Here is a 19,648-nt window from a genome sequence, read left to right on the forward strand (position 1 = left end):
CTCGATTATGAGGTTAAACGAACCGATAGAGGGGACGCTCGTCAAATATACCACCTCAATCTCCTGAAATTGTGGAGGGAGGCGGTTCCTGTGACGTTGGTTATGGTAGTTCCCGAGAAGGCGGAGCTCGGACCGGAGGTGAGTTCAAAACATAAACAGTTCACCCCAGTCATTTGCGGAGACCACCTCTCACCGAGCCAACTCGCGGAGGTTGCTAGGTTGCAACAAGAGTTTGCAGATGTGTTCTCCCCTCTACCGGGACGTACAAACCTCATCCATCACCACATCGAGACTGAGCCAGGGGTCGTGGTACGTAGCCGCCACTATCGACTATCCGAACACAAGAAGAAAATTGTTCGGGAAGAATTGGATGCAATGCTTGATATGGGGGTAATAGAAGAATCCCACAGTGATTGGTCCAGCCCAGTTGTTCTAGTGCCTAAGAGCGACGGGTCTGTACGATTCTGTGTGGATTATAGAAAAGTCAACGCGGTGTCTAAATTTGATGCATATCCAATGCCTCGCGTTGATGAGTTTCTCGATCGGTTGGGCACTGCTCGTTTTTATTCGACATTGGATTTGACGAAGGGTTATTGGCAGATCCCCTTGACACCAATTTCCCGTGAGAAAACCACCTTCTCCACACCGTTTGGATTACACCAATTTGTGACACTTCCGTTCGGTTTGTTTGGAGCCCCGGCTACGTTTCAGCGTCTCATGGACCGAAACCTCAGACCGCATTCAGCTTACGCCGCTGCCTATTTAGATGACATCATCATTTATAGCAATGATTGGCAGCGGCATATGCAACATCTAAGGGCGGTTCTGAGATCGCTGCGCCGAGCGGGACTCACAGCGAATCCGAAGAAGTGCGCGATTGGACGGGTGGAGGTACGGTATCTGGGGTTCCACTTGGGCCACGGGCAGGTGCGTCCCCAAATTGACAAGACAGCGGCGATTGCGACCTGCCCAAGATCCAAGACCAAAAAGGGGGTGAGACAGTTCCTGGGGCTGGCTGGCTATTATAGAAGGTTTGTACCTAATTATTCGGACGTCACCAGCCCACTGACTGATCTCACTAAAAAGGGAGCTCCAGATCCGGTCCAGTGGACGGAGCAGTGTCAGCGGGCGTTCACGCAAGTTAAAGCTGCACTTTGCGGGGGGCCACTTTTACATTCACCTGACTTCTCTCTCCCTTTTGTTTTACAGACAGATGCTTCAGACAGGGGGCTGGGGGCCGTACTCTCGCAGGTGATGGAGGGGGAGGAGCGCCCGGTGCTGTACATTAGCCGTAAGCTCTCGTTAAGGGAAACTAAGTACAGCACCGTGGAAAAGGAGTGTCTCGCCATCAAGTGGGCGGTCCTCACTCTCCGATACTACCTGCTGGGGCGGGCCTTCACCCTCTGCTTGGATCACGCCCCACTCCAGTGGCTCCACCGCATGAAAGATACTAATGCCCGGATCACCCGTTGGTATCTGGCTCTTCAGCTGTTTAAGTTCAAGGTGGTCCACAGACTGGGGGCGCAGATGGCTGTCGCCGACTTCCTTTCCAGGAATGGGGGGGAGTGGTAGGCAGGCCGGATGCCGCCCTGGCCTGAGTCGGGCGGTGGGGATATGTGGCAGCGGGGGCATGGTCAAGCATCTCTCCGGAGAGAGAGAAAGCGGTAAGGGCGCTACACCTGAGCTAAATTATGTCTAACACCTGTCTCTAATTTCAGTGAGCATGGGGAGAGCGGCATAAATAGAGCCACACAGCACTTAGTCGGGGAGAGAGACTGGACACGACAGAGCCGAGCCAGAGCAAAGATTTTTAGTAACGAGAGTTTATTTGTGAAGCAGTGTGTGATAGTTCTTTAACTTAGTGCTTAAAGTGAAACTGTAAATTTGTGCTGCGAAGAGGGAAAAATAAACCCTTACCTTAACAAGGAAAGCTGCTTCTCGCCTCCTCTTTTACAAGGTATTAAACATAATCTAGCTCAGGTGCAAGTGCCCTTACCGCTTTCTCTCTCTCCGGACGGACGCTTGACCACGCCCCCACTGCCACACCCTACCTTTATATATCTTCAGTTTTTTTGTTTTTTTCATGTTTGACCTTAATAAATATTTTTCTAAATGGTTTAGTGAGAGTTTTGTGTTTGGTAGTTCGGGGAACAGACACAGTCTCTATATGATAACTAGGTGATGTAGTCTCTATGTGTTGTAGTTTATGTGACCTGTGTGACGTCTCAATGCAGGCAGCAGACGTTCGGATTAACCAGTTTGACAGCTTCCAGACCTGGGCCCCAGTTATTCAAATACTATCTTTATTAAGACTATGAGCCAAATTACTAGAGAGGAGAGCGGCACCTTCCCTGGAGGGATGGAGTTCGTCTCTCTTTTGCAGGTCAGGTCTACCCCAAAAACTCTTCTAATTGTCCTATGCTATTCTCCAGACACCATTCAGACATCCAGCTGTTCAGTGACACTAATCTACTATAAACCTCATCACCACGATGAGCAGGGAGGGGGCCCGCGCGTATTACACCATCTGACATCGTTTTTGCAAGTTTACACACCTCTTTAACATTATCTCTGGTGATCTATGACTGGCGAAGCCAGACATCATTAGTGCTGACATGAATAACAATTTTAGAAAATCTACATTTAGCAATAGCCAGCACTTGTAAATTTGATCTGATGTCAGATGCCCGAGCCCCCCGAAATGCATTTAACAATGTTGGCTGGAGTCTCTGTTTCCACATTCCTTACAATAGAATCACCAATTATTAGGGCCCTTTCAACATGATTCTCAGTGGGTGCATCACTGAGTGGTGAGAATTGATTGGAAACCCTAACAGGAGCGGAAGAGTGGTGTCTCTTTGCTGAGCGAGTATGCCGCCAAGACGTCACCCAAACGCCCTGCTGCGGGGCCTCTAGAGCCAGAACCAAAGTGTGTGTGTTGCTCACTGTTCTACCTGTATCCGAAACAGTATTTACCGGCTTCTTTTTCTCACTGACCACCACTAGTGTTCAGATGCGTGTCTTTAGCTCATTAACCTTCTCCGTCAGCCTGACTAATTCCTTAGATTTAGCACATGTAAATCCCTCACTGCTGATGGAAGAAGTTACAGTAAACATGTGGAATGTAATACAGGAAGAAATAACATGAGCGGATGCCATGACTTACCGCAATTGTTTGTTGTTGTTGTTGTTGTTGTTATGGTTGTTCTTGAGCGGTGAGGGTTTGAGATCGATGTGGCTCCTAATCAGCAGATGTTTGAGATTGATGCAATAATCTGTGTAAAACACAGTGGAGAAATGAATGCACACAGTCGAGACGAGAGATGTGTACAAGCGGAAAAAAGAAAAAAATGGAAGAAGCGGGTGCACGCTGTATAATATACACAGATGAAACAGGAGAAAAGCGGAACAACACGAAGCACGTGGTAAAATGGCAAAGTATAAAACGATGAACGTATAAGAATACGAATAAATAATGCTAAGCAGGTAGGCAGATAGGTAGGTAGTTTGTTGGCTAGATGGTTAGATAGTTAGTTAATTAGTTAGTTAGGTACGTAGGTATGTGGGTAGTTGGTTAAGTAGGTAGGTAGGTAGGTAGGTGGTTGGTTAGTTAGTTAGTTAGTTAGTTAGATTTGTAGGTATGTGGGTAGTTGGTTAGGTAGGTAGGTAGTTAGTTAGTTAGTTAGTTAGGTAGGTAGGTAGGTAGGTAGGTAGGTAGGTAGGTAGGTGGTTGGTTGTTTGGTTGGTTGGTTGGCTAGCTGGCTGGCTGGCTGACTGACTGGCTGGTTGGTTGGTTGGTTAGTTAGTTAGTTAATTAGTTATTTAGTTAGTTAGTTAGTTGTTACCAGTGTGTTTATATGTTATATATATATATATATATATATATATATATATATATATATATATATATATATATATATATATATATATATATATATATATACATTCCAGTAAATTGTATGTTTTTATTATATTATATTGTGGCAAGCAGGGCAGGAAGATAGTGATGAATAAGGTCCACCTGTGTGCCACACCGGTCTTGCGTTCTAGTGAGGGGTGGCGGGAGTATTTAAGGAGAGGAGACCGCGGCAGATGGGAGAGAGAGATGCACAAAGCTGTCTCTGTGTGTGTGTCTGCATGTCAGTGTGGTGGATGCTGAAAAGCAAACCTTTTGTGTACTGCTGAAAAGCAGTGTCTTATTTTGTGCGACTGAAAAGTCCAACAATAAATGTCTACATGTTTTATCAAGCCAGCCCCAGCTTCCTTCTTTCCTTAATTGTTACATATATATATATTCCAATACCACTAAAATACATCAGATAACAGAAGTGAAAATGGTTTATGAATGCCATGTTGACTTCAATAGCTGTTCACCATTTGTTCCAGATATTCTTGCTAACATCACAGTGTGTGGAGGACATACAAACCCCCACCACAAATGGCACATTCAGTTGGAAAGCACACTGAAAAATTCCCAGCCAAGATATCCTCTGAACCTTTAATTTCAGTCTAGCAAATGAAAACAATGGCTGGATCAGTGGCAGTTCAGTCATTGTGTGTACTGATCAAACATGTGTTGAACTTCATTGATAACTAGAAAAGGAAAATTCAAGACAAAGTTTGATGTTTATACACAGCCCAGACACACGGACGGACAGACAGACAGACAGACAGATAGACAGACAGATAGATAAAGTCTTGTTTAAAGTAATACCAAATGCAGTGAGGCATGCCAAATACAGATTGAAAGAAGTCAAACTAGGCAAAACATGATATGTAACGCATTTACAAAACGTTACATAGATTAAAGGCTGTGTGAACAAACGTCTCTCAGTAATAAAGTTTATGTGAATGAACACTAAACACAATCTCTGTTTAATTTGTCGCTAAACCCAACAATAAGTGTCTGGAGGAGGGAATATTTATCATGTTGGGAAAATCCCTTCATGTTTCCCCATCAGTCTGTGTTATCATAAGAGAATCAAATGATCTGAGAAAAAGAATGGAGAGGAAAAAGAGAGAGATTTGGAGGGAAAAGGAGAACTTACTGTCTCTCATCAGAATCAGGAGCATGACAATGTTAAAAAATAATGCTTAATGAGTGGTTAATCTTGTCCTGTGTAATAAGATTTACTGTAAAGTGGGGCAGTCTAATTAAATGGCTTTTAATGAACTTTTAGGAGTACACTAGCATATAGAAGGCTTCAAGCCACAAAACTCCAATTTTGATTTCATGAGGTCTTTAATACGCCTATAAACTTGACTTTTGTGGAATTCCATTGCACTCCGTCTAGCTCAGTGTTTCTCAACCTTTTTTTGATGAACACCCCCCTACTTCATTCCCTGTAACATCTATAAAAAGTAAAAAGTTAACACCTAATTTATGTGATTAAATTATTCTAACCGTGTGACTGAGTTGGAACTCCTTTCATCAGGTTCTTATTGATTCAAATTCTGTTATCTCTTGGAATTTCTGAAGGCAAACAAAACCAGTTATATTTTCTTAGACTCAAACAAAAATATTTTAGCCTATTTATTTTAGAATTTAAGCATTTCTATCTCATCTAAACAATAGTGTATTTTCCATTTGCACTTGTGAAAAATTTAATATATTTATCTATTTTTATCAATGGTATTTGTAACAACACCATAGTAAGCACATCTTTTTCGCTACCATGGTTATATATAACATGATTTCTATAAAACAAACTATGGCATTTTTGTACAAACAGTAGGCTCTATATACATGTAAATACAGTTAAAAACAATACATACAAAATATAAACATTTAAAAGTTGTAACAAAAATGTATTATATTCCCTCACTCACCTAATGTAGACTATGACAAATTTAATAGAGCTGAAGTAATGATATGGTAATATGTATTATGAATATATTTCTGCCTAAAGTACAGTTAGTGTTACTATAATAAATTCAAGGGTGGTCATGTAGAATTCTGTGCCGAATTCAAATGGTTTCCGCATCTTGCGCCGTGCTTCTCACTGGTTCTCGCAGCGCTGCAATCATTCAGTACTGAGAAAAAACAGACTCAGACAGAGCAAAAGTCAAGCTCAAGTTATGAGTGTACATTAAGACACGATTGTGTTTGATGTTAAGAAAGGTGACATTTGAAATCCAGGGGCTTTGCAGCAATATTCATCATCCCCTTAATCCAAACATGAAGGCCAGGGATGGCAATGATCTGTGGAATTTGACTCAAAGCTGACATTTGGCAGCCCTTTCAAAGGGACCGGTTATAGTAAAAGGCCTCAAGCTCTATGGACATACAACTCGCCTTTCAAGAGTGCACTAAGAATATTATACAGTGCTTAAGCCACAATGCAACAGCAAATGCTATAGAGACAATGTTAACTCTGTCATCTCTTCTTTTAATTAATCACTGGATAAAACTGGATTGAGTCAAATATGTGTTTATTCTCCAGGTGTATACTGTCATTCAGGTTGCCGTGTTGTATTACAGTCCTAGATTCCAAATCCCCTTTCCAGCTCTTTAGACACTGTGGGTTGCTTTTCTCCTTAGACAAACATTTTTAATAGAATAGTGTGGAAGAACTTGACTGGCCTACACAAAGTCCAGACCTAAAACCCCATTGAACACCTTTAGGATGAATTGGATTGCAGTGAGCCAGACCGCATCACCTAACATCAGTGCCTGACCTCTCTGATGCTCGTTTCTTAATGGGAGAAAGTCCCCACAGCTATATTCCAACATCTAGTGCAAAGTCTCTCCAGAAGAGTGGAAGCTGTTATACCAGCATTACCGCCCATCATTTTGAAATTAAATGATGATTACCCTATTATAATGCCTGTGTTTTTCATCTAAGGTTCACTTTAAATTCAGATACTGTGAAAGGCTTCCCTCTTATGGTTAAGAAGTAGAACATGCAATATATCAGATTATTTGCAATCATAAAACATTATATCCAAATAGAAGCCTCAGTTGTTCTTAATTTTGTAAATTAGATGTTATGATAAAAAATAAAAAAAAATTTAAAAAAAAAGTATTTAATTCGATACTGATAATTTTTTTTTGGGCGTATTTATATGTGACTGAATATTTATAATGGCTTATTATTATATACATGAAGTTAAATGGACTGAAAAAAATGCTTTTATTTTGAACAACTTAAAAAATTGAAATCAAATCATACCTGGAAACGTCATCAAAAACTAAGAATATAAAAGGAATACAAATACTGTAAGTGTTTCCAAGTACAATAATTTTGTGTCAATTTACTTTCGTATTATTTTATTTTTACGCATACCCCTGTCATGTTATTTTGAAACAATGTTCTTAAAATGGTTATATATACCATTTATATCATTCTTAATAAATAAAATAAAATAAAAAAGAGTATTTGTTCCCAAATGGTCTTTGTTTGGAATAGCATGCTACCATACTACTTTTACTATTCTGAAGTACATACAGTAGTATGTACTGTATGTTGTGCATAGTATGGACACAGTATGCATACCCAGATGGAATAAAATCACATTTATTTAACTAACCATGTAGCATAGTTAGGAAAGCGAAACAAATAGGCTTTTGAAAGGGAGGAGAAAATGCTTCCCATATCTTTTGTTCTGGACATCAAAGGCTGTGTGTCTAATTAAGCTGTATGGCATTTTTGCACAATTTCATCTGTCACTTGGTAGAAGCTTGCCAAATTAGGAACGTGCCAACATGGACAGTTTGTGTGGTATTCTCTCATCCTCAAAAACCATGAACAAAACTACACAAGTTAAAATAAGGTAATCATTTAGCATATTTTAGGGCCTATACAATAAATGATCATAATAATACATTTCAGTGTTTGAATTTAAGGATATTTTGTTTAACCTTTGTACTAATTTGGTCTGTGTTGGGTCTTGATGTCTAGTGAAAAATCTGAGTCCTGCTGCAAAATGAATCCTGAGTCCTGCATCATCATGATGGCGCCGCGGATGGCTGCCTCGGTGTGGAGCTCCTCAGTTCTTTTGTTGTTTTTATTTGTTTGTCCTGTGTTTAGTCATCTTTTTCCAGTCAGTTTTAACAGAGATGAACTGCTGAACATTCGACAGCATGTACCAGACAATCTTTTCCCGGTCTTCGAATATTCAGATGTTTTGCTAGACATTTTATTTGGAGGCGCAGCTCTGCTGTTCAAGAGACGCAGGCGAGGGAGATGAGCCGGTGTGCTGGTCAAACTCCTTCAGTACGGATTTCGAACAGCGCTGCCGAGAATTCACTTAGCAAATCTCTGCTCTGTTACTAACAAAATGGACGAACTACATCTCCTCACTCGCACAAACAAGGACTTTTCAACCTCTGCTGCCTTGTGCTTCACAGAAACCTGGCTGAGTGAAGCCATTCCGGACAGCGCATTACATCTGCCGGGCTTCCAGCTGTTCAGAGCGGATCGCATCGCAGAGTTAACGGGGAAAACGAGAGGTGGTGGAATATGCTTTTACATCAATGAAAGTTGGTGTACAGATGTAACAACGTTAAAGAAAATGTGCTGTCCTAATTTGGAAGCGCTCTTTATTAACTGTAAGCCTTTCTACTCGCCGCTGAGTTTTCCTCGTTAATTCTGGTGAGTGTGTATATCGCGCCAAACGCGTGTTTGAATGCCGCGCTGCAACAGCTGGCTGATCAAATCACAGACACGGAACAACAATACCCGGACTCAGTTATTATTATTCTTGGGGATTTTAACAAAGCAAATCTCACACGTGAACTGCCCAAATACAAACAGCACATCACATGCCCCACCAGAGACAGAAATATACTGGATCATTGTTACACAACAATAAAGGATGCATATCGCTCTGTCACTAGAGCAGTTTGGGACTCTCTGATCACTGTCTGGTTCATCTTCTTCCAACCTACAGGCAGAAATTAAAATCAACCAAGCCAGTAGTAAGGACTGTAAAGAGATGGACTAATGAAGCAGAGCGGGAACTACAAGCCTGCTTCGATTGCACGGATTGGAGTGTTTGTGAGGCTGCAGCCACAGACCTGGACGAGCTCACAGATACTGTTACATCATATATCAGTTTCTGTGAGGATATGTGCATTCCTACTATGACTTATTTAAAGTTCAACAATGACAAACCGTGGTTTACAGCAGAGCTCAGGCAGCTTCGTCAGGCCAAAGAGGATGCTTACAGGAGTGGGGATAAAATCTTGTACAATCAGGCCAGGAACACACTGAACAAGGAAATCAGAGTGGCTAAAAGAAGATACTCTGAGAAGCTGAAAAACAAGTTTTCAGCTAACGACCCTGCATCAGTGTGGAGTGGCATGAAACAACTCACAAATTACACGACTCCTACCCCCAATCCTGTAGGGAACCAACAACTGGCTGACGACCTGAATGTGTTCTACTGCAGATTTGAAAGGCCCAATCTCACATCCCACACCCACTCTGACCTTCACTTCACACAAACACCAACACCTCCTGCAATCCCCCTCCTCCCCCTCCTGCTACTCAACCTGCACTTGAGATCTGTGAAGATGATGTGAGCCGCGCCTTTCGGAAACAAAAGACGAGGAAGGCTTCAGGCCCAGATGGCGTCTCACCAGCGTGTCTTCGATCCTGTGCTAACCAGCTGACCCCCATCTTCACACAGATCTTCAATAGATCACTGGAGCAGTGTGAAGTCCCATGCTGCTTCAAACGCTCAATCATTATTCCTGTCCCAAAGAAACCAAAAATCACAGGACTTAATGACTACAGACCTGTCGCCCTGACGTCTGTGGTCATGAAATCATTTGAAAGACTGGTGTTGGCCCACCTGAAGAACATCACTGGACCCTTTCTAGATCCCCTTCAATTTGCTTATCGAGCAAACAGGTCTGTGGATGATGCAGTCAACATAGGATTGTATCATATCCTGCAACATCTGGACAGACCAGGGACATATGCAAGGATCCTTTTTGTGGACTTCAGTTCAGCTTTCAACACCATCATCTCAGCTATACTCCAGAATAAATTACACCAACTCTATGTTCCAATGTCTCTCTGTCAGTGGATTACCAGCTTTCTGACAGACAGGCAGCAGCTTGTGAGACAGGGGAAATTAACTTCTAGCACCTGTACAATCAGCACTGGTGCCCCCCAGGGATGTGTGCTCTCCCCACTACTCTTCTCCCTCTACACCAATGACTGCATCGCCAAGGACCCCTCTGTCAAGCTCCTGAAGTTTGCAGATGACACCACTGTCATTGACCTCATCCGAGATGACGATGAGTCTGCATACAGAAGGGAGGTTGAACAGCTGGCTGTCTGGTGCAGTCAAAACAACCTTGAGTTGAACACGCTCAAAACGGTGGAAATGATTGTGGACTTTAGGAGAAACACCCCAACACTGACCCCCCTCACCATTCTAAACAGCACTGTGGCAGCAGTGGAGTCATTCAGGTTCCTGGGCACTACCATCTCACAGGACCTGAAGTGGGAGACCCACATTGACTCCATTGCGAAAAAGGCCCAGCAGAGGTTGTACTTCCTTCGCCAGCTGAGGAAATTCAACCTGCCACATGTGCTGCTGATACAGTTTTACTCAGTAGTGATTGAGTCTGTCCTCTGCACTTCAATAACTGTCTGGTTTGGTTCAGCTATGAAATCAGACATCAGAAGACTACAAAGGACAGTTCGGACTGCTGAGAGGATTATTGGTTGCCCCCTGCCCCCCCTTCAAGAACTATACACTTCCAGAGTGAGAAAAAAGGCTGGAAAAATCACTCTGGACCCCACTCACCCTGCCCACTACCTTTTTGAACTGTTGCCTTCTGGCCGACGCTTCAGAGTTCTGAGCACCAGAACCGTCAGGCACAGGAACAGTTTTTTCCCCCAGGCTATCCATCTCATGAACAGTTAAATTGCCCCATTGAGCAATAACTATGTGCAATACACAGTTTAGTCTTTCTTATATTTATCCAACACATCCAACCTCTTCTGCCATTTCATTCCTCTAAAAAGACAAAAAAAAAAAAAAAAAAAACATTTGCACTGTACATAACAGATTTGTATTCGCACTGTACATAACAGATTGTATTAGATTTGCAATACCCATGTGTATGTGTGTATGTATGTTTGTGTGTGTCTGTATGTATGTGTATAATTAGTCTTATTTTTTTTATTGTTTTTATTATCTATGTCTTTCTGCTGTTTTTGTATTGTTTTTGTATTGTTGTACACTGGAAGCTCCTGTCACCAAGACAAATTCCTTGTATGTGTAAGCATACTTGGCAATAAATCTGATTCTGATTCTGAAAACCACACTTCAAACCGTCCACTTGATGGTGCTGTGTACTCATCAAACTCAGTCCCTTCTCTCAAAACTGCCTTTTAAGTTAATCATTTAATAATTCTCACTTTCACCCATTTTTAGTTCACCCAAACATTTAAATACTTTCATCATTTACTCACCCTCATGCCATCCCAGATGTGTATGACTTTATTTCTTCTGCAGAACACAAATGAAGATTTTTAGAAGAATATTTCAGTTCTGTAGGTCCATACAAAGCAAGTGAATGGTGAACAGAATTTTGAATCTCCATAAATTACATAACTAAGCATCAAAGTAATCCATAAGACTCCAGTGGTTAAATCCATGTGTTCTGAAGCGATATGATAGGTGTGGGTGTGAAATATTTAAGTCCTTTTGTATAACCCCAATTCCAAAAAAGTTGGGACAGTATGAAAAATGCTAATAAAAACAAAAATGTGAGATATGTAAATGATATTCACCCTTTGCTATTGAAAGCTCTACAACTACACATTATATGATGTTTTACCATGTGAATTTCATTATTTTTTAAAAATGTACAGTAATTTCAAACCAGACGATTGCAACACACTCCAAAAAAGTTGGGACAGTCGAGTGTTTACCACTGTGAAACATCACCATTTCTTCTAATAATACTTATTAAGCATTTGGGCACTGAAGACACAAGTTTGTGAAGTTTAGAAAGTGGAATTTTCCCCCATTCATCCATTATGTAGGTCTTTAGCTGCACAATTGTATGGGGTCTTCGTTTCTGGATGGTGTGCTTAATAATGCGCCACACATTCTCAGTTGGAGAAAGGTCAGGACTACGGGCAGGCCAATCTAGCACCCACACTCTCTGATTACACAGTCATGCACTTAAAATCCAGGCAGTATGTGGTTTGAAGTTGTCCTGCTGGAAAATGCAAGGACGTCCCTGGAAAAGACGGTGCTGGATGGCAGTATGTGTTGCTCCAAAATTTTGTACATATCTGTCTGCATTCATGGTGCTCTCACAGATGTGCGAGTTACCAATACCATGGGCACTGACACACCCCTGGCCCATACAGACACTGGCTTTTGGACCTGACACTGATAACAGCTTGGATGGTCATTTTCCTTTTTGGCCCGGAGAACACAATGGCTGTGTTTTTTCAAAAAACTTTTTGAAATGTGGACTCTTCAGACCAAAAAACACAGTTCCACTGTTCTACTTTCCATCTAAGATGAGACCGAGCCCAGAGAAGTCGGCAGCGCTTCTGGACAGTGTTGATGTATGGCTTCTGCTTTGCATAGTAAAGTCTTAACTTGCATCTGTGGCTGCAGCGGCGAATGGTGTTGTCTAACAAAGGTTTACTAAAGTAATCCCAAGCCCATGTTTATGATATCCATTACAAATGAAAGATGTTTTTTAAGACAGTGATGTCTGAGGGATCAGAGATCACGTGCATTCAGAAGTGGTTTTCATCTTGCCCTTTACGCACCAAAATTTGACTATATTGTGCACTGCAGAGGATGAAATGCCCAAAATCCTTCCAATTAGTCTTTGGGGAACATTGTTCATAAAGTGCTGGATTATTTGCTGAGGCATCTGTTGGCAAATAGGTGTAGTTGTGGTGCTTTCAATATAGCAAAGGGTGAATATAATTTACAAATCACTCCTTTTTGTTTTTATTAGCATTTTTCATACTGTCCCAACTTTTTCGGAATTGGGGTTGTACAATAAATGTCCACTTTCACTTACACATTCTTCTTCTTTTGTTTTTTAGCTATTCACATTCTTCGTGCATTTCGCCACCTACTGATCGGGGCAGGTCAAAGGTGGAGATTTATGGACAAATAAGACTTAAATATTGATCTGTTTCTCACCCACACCTATCATATTGCTTCTGAAAATATGAATTTAACCATTGGAGTCGTATGGATTACTTTTATTCTGCCTGTGTGTGATTTTTAAGATTAAATGATCTTGTCACCATTCATTTGCATTGTATGGACCTAAAGAGCTGAGATGTTCTTGTAAAAATCTTCATTTGTGTTCAGTAGAAGAAAGTCATACACATCTGTGATGGCATGAGAGTGAGTAAATGATGAGAGAATTGTCATTTTTGGGTGAACTATCCTTTTAAGCTACTACAGCAAGTGACGCTACAAGTAATGGTTGTTTGTACAAGGTAGGTTGTTTGGGGTAAAAGTGTCTACTAAATAACCACCACTAACTATATAACTTCACAAAACAAAATCACTAACCCTTTTATACACAAACAATTTCTGCCAAAGTCACAGAACTTCTATTAATTATCGCCATAAAACTCTCAAATAAATTACAAAAATGTTTTAGATGAAATATAAAGTGCCCTGATGGTGATACTATTATCACTGGGGTTATGCCAAATTTTTATTAAATTAGATTCTGCATTCTGTGTCATCAGAGTTGAAAATACAAAAACAAGCATATATTATAGATATAAAAATGCAATACAGGCTTTCGCAAAAGGACATTGCACAGAACAGTAGCTGAGAAAGCAAACACGGTACAAAAACAACACAACAAAGAGGCATTGCAGTATAGTATCTTCTAAATAGAATTAGATTTGCATAAGAATGACTGTCAAAGTATGCAGTCAAAGTATGCATTCATGTGGTTTGTCTCCTGCATAAATGTGCATAGTGTGTCCACATGGCCCATATTGCTTGTGAATCAAAGACAACAGTAGTATATTTTTCCATCTGCACTCATGGATATTTTGCATGATGGGTTTTTTATTGTAATAGCTTGTTTTTCGTTTGTTAAATGGATATAAGCCTACTGGAAAAGCTATGGTAAAGTCATTTGGCAGCTATGAAGTGCTTGGCCTTTACCCTACTTCCGGTCATTAGTGCTTGTGAATGTGCCATCTGGCATGTATAAAATTTGTAGTTAAACATTTTTGCTCATTTTATAGCTTCTGGGCGTGAATGTGCTGTAGAGAAGTCTTCTAAAAAAAAAAAGCTATTGGGAAAAAAACAGAACAATAATAGACTATGACATGGCACTTTCAACCTGTAACTACGCTCCTACTGTTTCTAAGGTCATACAGTACATCATAACTTATGTTATTCAAGTTATCAAACTGCTCTGTGACAACTGTACAAGGACTTTGAATGTTTTAAAGCAAGATTCCGGGTTCAATACAAGCTAAGCTCAAATAAAAGCATTTGTGGCATAAAGCCGATTACCACAAAAATTAATTTAGACTCGTCCCTCATTTATTTTAAAAACAGCAAAAATCGGGGCCTGGGTAGCTCAGCTAGTGTTGACGCTGGCTATCACCCCTGGAGTCGCGAGTTCGAATCCAGGGTGTGCTGAGTGACTCCAGCCAGGTCTACTAAGCAACCAAATTGGCCCGGTTGCTAGGGAGGGTAGAGTCACATGGGGTAACCTCCTCGTGGTCGCGATTAAGTGGTTCTTGCGCTCAATGGGGCGTGTGGTAAGTTGTGCGTGGATCGCGGGGAGTAGCATCAGTCTCCACATGCTGTGAGTCTCCGTGGTGTCATGCAGAGCAAGCCACGTGATGAGATGCGCGGATTGTCCTCCGCCACCTGGATTGAGGTGAGTAACCGCGCCACCATGAGGACCTAGTAAGTAGTGGGAATTGGGCATTCCAAAATAGTGGAGAAAAGGGGATAAAATAAAATAAAATTTTAAAACAGCAAAAATCGTGGTTACAGTGAGGCACTTACAATGGAAGTGAATGAGACAGTCCATAAACATTCAAATACTCACATAACCAAAAGATGTAAACATTAAACCTGTTAACACAATTTTAGTGTAATAACAATGCTTACTAATTTTATATGTGTAATGTTATATCCAACATTTCAACTTGTCATGACGATGTAATGCCGGTATACCTTGTAATAAACATTGTAACACCAGCAAATCCCTGATTTTATAACACTAAAATCATATTAACACTTCTAGGGCTCTATTCTCGTGAGACTGCAAAGCGCAGCGCAGCGCTACACACTAAGACAGGGGCGGACTGGCCATATGGAGAACCGGGACTTTTCCCGGTGGGCTGGCCGTGAAACGGGGCAGAACGGGCGGCGATAAACTGAAACGGGCTGCTGCATTATGCCGAACTTGCCACTACTGGCTGAAGAGGGCCGCAAAATGGTGCCCCGATATGCAGAAAACGACAGTGACCGTTAGAAGTGCGTTCCGATACAACCACTGTTAATACTAGCCATGATTTGTGTGTCAGTAAATGATTAATAATACTTACATTCTCTATAATTTAACGGAGCCTACATACAAATCCTGACGAGAACCACATTTTCCGTGCATATAAAAGGAGCGAGTCACTGTCAACAAAAAATGCCTGACATTCGACAAAGATGCCGTACAGTAAGTTAATTACTCTTACCGCAATTTTTTATTTGATTTTTAAACAATCAGCATTAGGCCTATGCCACAAATGTTGTCATTTGAGCTCATTTTGCAGTGAAACCGGCACATTCCTTTCATATTTAGTGTGATATGTTTTGATGATTTCACACTTTGTGTGTTTGTTTTTGTGCTACTCTCCAGTGACAGATATCTCCAATAGTCTGAGACTTTCTGGAAGTCAAAACACATACTATTACTCATTTCAGAGGTAAATCTTCATTTATTCCACCTAAACGCAGAAATGCTTCCCTTGATACTTGTTGTAGATTGGTGGAACAAGACTTTACATCACTTCTGAAACAAAAGAGACAGTATAAATTGTCAGATAATTTAACTAAAGCCCAACGATTGGAACTTGAGGCTCTGAAGTCTGACACATCTATAGTTATTCAGAGTGCTGACGAAGGGGGAGCCTTGGTAATTCTTGATCGTACTGCCTATGATTAAGAGATTCAGAGACAATTAAGTAACACCATGTTTTACCAGAATTTGAGCAGTAATCCTACAAATGAGTTTAAAAATAATGTCCATTAAAATCTGAAATACTTTATGGATCTATGTGAAATTACTAAGGCTGAATATAATTGTATGTGTGTTGAGTACCCTGTAACGCTAGTTTTATATACACTCCCCAAAATTCATATTCATATTCATATTCATGTCACTTACATTGACACATCTCCAGGCAGGCCAAGTGTTACTGCCATTGGTTCTCTGACTGAAAAGATCTCAGCTTTTGTTGACTATTTTCTTCAAACTCTTGTAACATCTCTTCCATCATATACTAGAGATATGATGGATTTTGTTAATACTATACAGTCCATTCAACTTCCTCCTTTACCTTATATTTTGGTTACTATGGACATTGAATCATTATACACCAATGTGCCATTTGAGGGCGGCCTTACATCCGCTGAGTTTTTCTTGAATCAGTGCAATAATAATGTACCTAGTACTCCTTGTTTGGTGGAATTACTTAAACTGGTGTTGACATACAATTTTTTTCTTTTTGGCTCTAACTTCTATTTACAAATATTTAGATTGAGTATGGGTTCTAAGACGGCTCAGAGTTTTGCCTCTTTGTTTTGTGGCTTGTTCCAACAGAGAATCATATTTAATCAGTCATATAACCCCTTCTATCAGTTCATTAAGGAGTGGAAAAGGTATACCGATCACATATTTTTCATTTGGAGTGGTCCTGAATCACAGCTGTTGGAATTTCACTCATTTGTGAATGCTAACAATGGAGTTTGACCAACAGAAAATGAATTTTCTGGATGTTTATGTGATTAGAGTCCAAAATGGACTAATGACTAGTCTATATAGAAAACCTACAGACAGAAATTCTGTTTTGCATGGGACTTCGTATCATCCTGTCCCTTTAAAATGGTCACTTCCCATTCTCAGTTTAATAGAATTTGATGGATCTGTAGTTCAGATCATGATTAAAAACTGCAAGCTTCTGACCTGATACAGCGGTTCAGGCAGAGGTCTTATGCTGAAGAGTGGATTATGTCATCAGCTAATCGCTTCAAGCATATGTCCCAACATGAGTGCCTTAATAAAATAACTTCAAAATCTACAGATACGAGGGTTAGTTGTTATATACAGTATTCCTCACTCGCCAAACAAACTTAATTTATTCTGAAGAAACATTGGTATATTGTCAATAGTGATCCATCTCTTAAGAGTTGTTTTAGCAGTTCCCCTCGTATTGTACATAAAAGACCTCCCAATCTGCGTGATATGGTAGTAAGGGCTGACTTGCCATCAACTACGGCTGCTTCTCATTTTTAAGTGAGGTGCCTTCTGGTAACTATCGGTGTTGAAGTTGCCAGCAGTGCAACTTTACTTACAAAACAAAAACGTTTAACCATCCTCGTACAGGAAAGTCATTTAGGATTAAGGGCGTGATGTCGTGTAAGACTACAAACGTCATATATATGCTCCAGTGTCCCAGTGGTTTATCTTACATTGGTAAGACAAGTAGATCTCTTAAGACTAGAATTTCAGAACATAGAAGTTCTATTAGAAATCACGATCCAAAGAGTTCTGTGGCGATGTTAGCACATCAACAAGTTTCTTCTCTTAGATAAGTTGTTAAACCACATTGGAGAAGGGGTGATGTTAATACACAATTACTTAAAAGAGAGGTATTCTGGATATTTACTCTTAATACTTTATCACCTAGAGGCCTTAATGAGGACTTTGATATACGTCCCTTTCTTTGACTCAGATCTTAACTCTTTTGTAAAACTGTGGGTAATGTAAGATGTTAAAATTCTATTCTAGGATTTGTGTATTTTTCTCATGATTTGAGTTAACTCTGACACTTGTGTTTACCTGTTTCTAGTGTTTACAAGGTAGTATGATGGTGTTTTCACCTGATGTTTTAGCCATTGTATCATTGATTTTAAGAAACGAATGGTAAATAATTTTAATATTGTTAAGTATAAAAATTATATATATATATATATATACACACACACACACATAAACTATAAATTGATGTGTTTGTTGTATTAGATGTTTGTTTAGGTATATTTATGCCATATGTATGGCTGTTTATATATTCAGATTTTTTTCTTCCTTTTTTAGGGTCATGTGATGTTGTCATGTGATACTGTCATGTGATTTCTTGATTGGTATACACAGGTGTATATATGGGTGTGTTGGTGAGTGTCAATTTTGTCTGATGAAGAGCATGTAGCTCGAAACGTCACGTTTATTTCTGTGGTGAGCTCATTACATTTTTTGAGAGCAACAGTGTGCTGACTTTCCTGGAGTTTTTGTGGACGTATGTTTTTGGTCAGGCACCTGTATTCATTATATTGTCTGGATGTGCATGCTTTCTATGATTTTTGTGCTACTGGCATGAAACCTCAATAAATAATTCTTGATGTTACATTATGGGTTCTTCAGATCAGGGTATTAGATTCTGGGTTTTTAAAGCACTGAAACACATTAACCTCAGTGATGGGTGAGAAAACCATTGAGTGAGAACCACTGAGAAAAAGCAGGCGAGTGAGAGTCAGACTCACTTTGCCTGGTGTTACAGTAAACACATTTATCAGACTCTGTGTCATTTTAGTAAGGTTCCCCTTGGCTGACCTTATCCCTAAGATATGTAGCATCACAAGCAAAAGAACAGTAAAACACAAACACATACACAACACTTAGGAAGAACACAAAACGAGTACTATGACTGTTACGTAATTAAAGGCATATTGTGCATGCACATGCCGGTTTGAGATGACAACAGGAAGTGGACACTTGGACATTCTATGAATGTGTCTTCCTGAGTGGTCAAAAGTGGAGCAGGGTTATGTATGGAAGACATCGGTCATTTAATGACACTCCAGGACAGAAAAGGTTATTGGCACATAACAAACGAAGTACCCAAACTTCCATAATGGCTCAAAGTATATTTTTGGCCATACTCAGAACATTTTGCATGTTTACGGAACCTCTCAAAATACAGATAGCTTATTTATAACTACATTTGTACATTTTCTGAATAAAATGTAAGTGGTACTTGCCCGTGCAAAACTCAACACTTCTAAATGGGTGTTCTGAGTGGGTTTCAGCATGTTGCTATTCAGTTGTTAGGATGTTCTGGCTGGTTGATAGGTGGTTGCTTACTGCCCAAGTTCAAAAGAGCCCATCCCCAAGTCTCAATGATATTCTGGTCCCTAAATACGGCATGGCTCCCTTTTGCACAATAAGCTGAGAGTAATATAATGTGAATATTCGCCTATTTTATTGTCCAGAAAGGTAATAACTAGGGATGTCATAAAATATTGATATATCGATTATTGATAGGCACATTATTTTATCTATATATTTTTGAGGCATTGATATATTAAAATTAGCTGACATTTAAATTAGAAGCCCAATTTGCATGCTTTCCAATACACTCAGTTGGACTCAGTTTAATAGTCT

Source organism: Myxocyprinus asiaticus, chromosome 10, assembly GCF_019703515.2.
Source record: "Myxocyprinus asiaticus isolate MX2 ecotype Aquarium Trade chromosome 10, UBuf_Myxa_2, whole genome shotgun sequence".
Taxonomy (NCBI): Eukaryota; Metazoa; Chordata; class Actinopteri; order Cypriniformes; family Catostomidae; genus Myxocyprinus; species Myxocyprinus asiaticus.